We start from the raw sequence: 6,456 nt of genomic DNA, 5'->3' as shown, positions 1-6,456 counted from the left end.
TTTTTTTTTTTTTTTTTTTAAGAGCCAAATGTGCAGCATATGGAAGTTCCCAGGCTAGGGGTCGAATCAGAGCTACACATGCCGGCCTATGCCACAACCACAGCAACACAGGATCCAAGACACCACAGCTTACTGCAACATTGGATCCTTAACCCACTGAGCAAGGCCAGGGATTGAACCTACATCCTCATGGTTACCAGTTGGGTTCGTTACCACTGAGCCACAACGGGAGCTCCCAGCCAAACTTCTAAAATGATCCCAAATTAACATTTTACATGCTTAAATTTCATTGGAAGAGGAGGAAAAGTATTTCTGAATTAGTTCCTGAATTTTCTATCATTGATTCAGGAGTATCCACGTCCACTCAGTGCATAGGAGATGCCTGCAAACCCACTGTCTCAAGAACTTGAATGTTAGGCAGCCAGAATTTAGTGACATGAAACTGATTTAAGTATCTTCAAGTTTCTTTGAATTGTGTCGATTTGTAATTAGATTGAATCAATTGGTTTCAAAATTGTAGTTGGAATTGGCTTTGCTTCTGCTACAATAATGGTTTCAGCAGTAATTAAAATTGTTTAGCAATTTTATTTGCTTATTGGAAAAGTTTTGCATTCCTATGTGTTTAACAGGTAATTACACTTTCAGAGTAATACATTCTGCAAACATGCTATTTTGACTCTGAAAGAAAAAAACAAACTGGAAAGATAGTACACTTGTTGGCAATGTATAAACAACTGGAATTCAGTCTATGTTTGAAATAGGATTATTCTTGAGCAATAGTTTCTGTATTCCAATCAACAGTGCTGGGAGTACCCATGTTTCTACTTATTTAGTTTGCTAATTGTCTTACTGTAAACAGCTCTGGCAGTCTGCTGTTTCTCTATTTGTTTTGCCTATCATTTAACTCATTGAACAGAAACCCATTCCCATTTACACATTTACTTTTATATTAAAGTGTGCTTTGGGGGGTCTTCTTTAAACTTAACTCCTAACCCCTAGATGACAAAATAGCAGGGCAAAGTTTCTTTCCCTTTCCCTATCTTAGTAGCATCTTTAGGGCCCTACAGAGGGGGCAGAGGCCATCTTGCTCTCTGTCTTCTCCTCGGTGCCTTATCACTTGGAGGGGTAGGTACACTTTGGCATAACAATTCCTCTCCCTCTTCCATCAAGATTTCTAAACTTTCAGGGTATTAGGGCAAAGCAAGGAAAAGAACAGGGTAATCCCTATTGATTTCTGCTGTAGGCTGATACTGATCCCGGTGGCCACTTCATTTACAGAGCAGCCTATGTCCTAGGTGTTAGGGAGGTAATACAGAAAATGCAACATTTAGAGTGGAGTGGACCTGGGTCCCCAGTCAAAACATACTTTAAAATCTGTGCCTTCAGAGGATTTTGAGAGCAATGAAAATTCTCTGTATTCTACTCTAATGATGGCTACATACCACTAAACATTTATACACCAGGAGTGAACTCTAGTAAACTATGAACTTTGAATGATTATGATGTGTCAATGAGGCTCATCAATTGTAATATATGTACCACTCTGGTGGGGGTTGTTGATAATGGGGGAGCTATGCATATGTTGGAATAGGTTGTTTATGAGAAATTTCTTGTATCTTTCTCAATTTGCTGTGAACCTAAAACTGCTCTAAAACAATTGTCTTTAAAGAAGTTGTGCTTTTAAGGTTGAGTCAGAAATTTGACTTTTTTTTTTTTTTTTTTTTTTTTTGGCTTCACCTGCAGCATGCAGAATTTTCTGGGTCAGATTTCACACTGTGCCACAGCAGTGACAATGCCAGATCCTTAAACCAATTAGCCACCAGCGATCTCCTCTGGCACTTTTTCATCAAGGAGGTTAAGTGCCTTGATATTTGCATAAGGGCTTCTATTGTTTTAGTTTATTGCTTTGGTATATTGTCCCCTGAGGTCTGCATTTTTATGGGTTTGTTAGTAAGGACCTAGGATACTTGTGAGGCTTGAGACCTTTATTTTAGGGTATGGCATCCTCCAATGCTGTGCACTGAACACTTTTGCATGTGTTTGTGTGTATGCGCATAACATCTTGATTAGCTGGAGTAAAGTGGAGATCATAAGTCAGAGGGAAACAAGGCCTGTGAACAATGCAAACATCAAAATGTACTCCCTCTAATGAATTTTGTAATTTATTAAGGCATGAGAATTTTTCCTAGGGAGGGGTTGTTAAATTTGAAAAGGCTGAAGACTGTACAGTATTTTTTTGAATCTAAGATTTCCTCATTTACAAATTGTATCCTTCATTATACTATATATTCCTAGGAAAGAAAAATGAAGCCTATTATACTCAAAAGACACCACCAATTATAAGAAGCTCTCTGAATATGGAGATGGAAAAATGTAAAAAATGCATTTCAAAATCAATGAAATATAGTTTATTACAATGTAGGGACCACAAATCTTTATAAGAATTTGCTTTATAGTTCTGATTTAACGATGAGTTAAAATACTTGCACACTTTGGCATATCATGAAGTGAATTCACCTAGGATCTTGCACGCCCCAAACATCTCTTCTTCAAATTTTATAGGGGCTTAAATTTTTTTTTTTTTCCTTTTTGATGATTACTATTCTGGCAGGTGTGAGGTAATACCTCGTGATTGTTTGAATTTGCTTTTATCTGATGATTAACTATGTTGAGTACCTTTTCATGTCCCTGTGCCTCTTTCTTCAGTCTCTTCATGAGCTTCATGTATGGGGCCAGTTTATAAACCAATGATGCATGAGAATCTAAGAGGTAGAACATTTTCTCCTACCTCTACTGTAAATCTTGCATAGGAGCATATAGCCTTTCATTTTGAGTATTGTTTCTATTGCATGGAGTCTCATAAGAATTTCCCATTTTAACAACCCTGAGAAGTATTACAATTTTAAGAATTTATTAATTAATATTAGCTCAGTGAAACCCATTTTGGATTTCTGACCTCCAGAACTGTAAGATAATAATTTTGGGTTGGTTAAATTACTAGATTTGTAGTATTTGGCAATAGGAAACTAACACTTTATCCATTTGTTGTATGTTTCTTCCATTAGATTCTGAGCTCTTAAAGGGTAGGGATATTGTTTAATTTTAATATAATAAGTATAAGCAGATATGCATAAGGTGTCAAAAAAAGTTTGCCCAATTTAAGTTTATTAAAGAAAGAGGTTAAATATGGATATAAGGCAATAGAAATCATTTCAGTTTTTTGAAGTACCAGTAATTCTTTCATTAATTGTTTGCAGGTAGATTTTACTTAAATAAACGAGAATTGTTTCCATTCAATTGACAATTATATTAAACTTTCACTTACTCTCTTCTCTCTGTCTCTCTTTAGATACCACATTAAATTTTTCTGTAAAATCATGAAATTTTAGGGCTCAAGGGATCCTTAGTGGTCATGTGTTCATATTTCTTCATTCAAAGGAACCTGCATTTTAAGAAGTTAGAATTAACTGAAGGTTGCAACATAGTTAAGGCTAGAAATGATTTCCTGTATGTATTAAATTTACTAAATTACTGTCTTCCTTTACAGAAAGTCACAAGAAACATTACATGTACATAGGTACATGTACATATAAATATGTGCACACACATAAATTATTTACATAATATTCACAGATTCCACAGATTATGAGGTGAATACATCTGTGAGGGCCCATTTTTTTCCCCAGCCAATCACAAGCATGCAGGTAACTACAATAGAATTAGTGATCTTTTCTTCTCATATTGAGTCTGGATTTAGTGTTAGATTTGTTATGTTTTATAAATACATATATCTTGCATGTATTCTTTTAAATATTTTTCAAATATATCAAATAATATTTTTGAAAGTAATTTACTCATTAGAAACATAATTTAGTGGTAGAAGTTTGAAATGCACACAAATCATTATAAAATACGTGGAAGGCAGTTGCAATAGGTTCTGTTTTGGTTTTGGTTCAGATAAATGTTATGGTTCCCTCAATGGAAAGGAACCCATTAAAAACACTGGGTCCAGTTGATAATGAAAAACTACCCTTCTAGGCAAAGATTAATCTGGTGAATATTAGAAATACATTATATACAATATTATGTGAATTTAAGCATCTTCATAATTAAGGTTTTCATTTGAAAAGTAATTGTGGAATCCAAGTTCTTAAAAACTTCCAAACGTTGACAAGGGAAACCAAGTACTCTGAAAAGAGTGTTCTGTACACAGCAGTGTGCTGACAACATGGGGCCTCTGAGTAATATTTGGACTAGTCTACACAAAGGTAACATACAAGGGCAGAAAGAATGACAGGTTCTTTCCTTCTCTCCTCCAGTATTTAGGGCAAATAAAATGGGGAGCTTCATCTTAACTGGACCTACAGAACCGTGCTTCCTTCACCTTCAGTATTTAAAACATTTCTAAAAGACATCCCCGCTATCCCCATTTTGTCTTTGATATTTACTGAGTAGATATTTACTGAGTTTCTATTATGTACCAGGTATTTTTCTAGGCAGTGGAGATCCAGCCTGAACATATAAAAAGTCTTACCCTTGTTGAACTTACATTCTAGACATAGCCAGTAAGTACATGGCTCATTTTCAATGTCAATTTAACTAAGCGTAATGCTTTACTAGGTAGGTAAATAAAAACACAATTACACAATTAGAGTCGTGTTTCTCAAACCTTAATACGTGTACAAATCAATGGGGGTCTTGTTAAAGTTCAGATTCTTCTTCAGTTAGCTGGGGTGCTGCCTGAGATTCTCTATATTTCTAACAAGCTCTGAAATGATACCAAAATACTACTAGAACTTGGACCAGACTTTGAGTAACAAGGCTTGCGTAAAGGATTAGGTTTGAGTTTTGAATGAGGACAACTATGGTAATTATGATAATGTAGCTACCATTTATTGACTATCAACTGTGGATCAAGCACAGTATTTTTGACCTACGTATTTTAATCCTACAAAATATGAATGATTGCTCTAATTTACAGATGAAAAAAAAAATGTGCTTGGAGAGGTTAAGTAATTTATTTAAAGCCACTCATCCAGCAGGGGTGGGAGCTGTGCTCTCGCCCTTTGCTCAGTAGGCTCTTATTTGTAAAATGAGGACAAAAAGTCAATGTGATGATCCATGCAAGGTGCCTAAGATTGTGCTCAATGTTAGTAGCTGTTAAATAAATGTCAGTCCTTTCTACTCTTTAGGAAAGGTCTAGATCACATGTTGAAATATAATCAGAAGGTATGAAATCATCATGACTGTACAGAAGGGAGAAACATCAGTCTGGGAAGCCAATTTTAAGTTGCATACTTTTTCTTCCCACTAGATCCTCTCCATTTTCCTAGAAGTCATTAAGACTTGTGGACATAATGCATCACTCTTTCCATGGTTTCTGATGAGAATTAGCATGAAAAGAAGCCCAATCCCACAGTCTTCCCTCTTTCACCTCGTCCTCCAGGAGGGCAACTGCTGATACCCCCTCCAGTCAAACTGCATTTCTTAAATCCTCTCCCTTTGCTGAAACCTTTTTTTTTTTTTTTTTTTGCAGCAACACCACTGTCAGCTTGATATTTGTGTGAAGCTGTGTGGAGGGAGAAGAGGCTCCACATGGCCATGTATGAGAGTGTGTGTGTGTGTGTGTGTGTGTGTTTGTGTGGGATATTTTGATAAATGAGACAGCTCCTGTGGACCACAAAGCACTAGCAGCCCTGGGAGCTAGTTCCAAATGCAACATCCTTGGGTCCCCTCCAGAAGTAGTGAAACAGCATCTCTGGACTTGGGTCTCTGTGTTTTACCAAGTTCTCCAAGAGATTGTAATGTTTACTAAAGTCTGAGAAGCTCTGATGTAAGGCATCATTTTCATAGAAAATGATTTCATAGGAAAATATGTTGCAAGTTCCAAATAGACAATCTAGAAATTAGCATTCAGAGATAACCCATTTTAAATGTAGGCTCTGCTGGCACTGTGAGAATGAGAGGAGATAGCCCCCTTATTTCAGGTAGAGTTTTATTGATAACCATCTCCAAGGAGCAGATTAGATAATAAAGCCTCTCACTCTACCTCTTCCAACCTCAAGGCATTGATTTATATGCCCATCCTTGATCAAATATAAAGTTTCCATGTGCACTTGATTTGTGAGGACAGAAAAAGCTCTGAAGAAATACTGAAATTTGACTATTTTTCTTCAGAACTTAGATTTATTCCTGCCTCAACTCTTCAGCTCAGGTCTCACATTTTTACTCACATGATGCTTATATTCAGAAGGACAGACCATTAATAAGTACTACAAAAATATATATTCTGATTTTTTGTGTTGCTGTTTTCAGCTTAGTTCAACTAACCCAACTTTCAAGGGCTACTTCCTGCCTAAAGTTGACTGACCATAGACAAAGTTCTCAGATCTGTGTATCAAAGATTTCAGGTCTTCCTGAAAATAAACTAAAAAAATTCTTTTATTAAGAGCTCAA

Source organism: Sus scrofa, chromosome 14, assembly GCF_000003025.6.
Source record: "Sus scrofa isolate TJ Tabasco breed Duroc chromosome 14, Sscrofa11.1, whole genome shotgun sequence".
NCBI lineage: Eukaryota > Metazoa > Chordata > Mammalia > Artiodactyla > Suidae > Sus > Sus scrofa.
The sequence above is the reverse complement of the archived record's forward strand: the minus strand, read 5'-3'. Positions refer to the sequence as shown.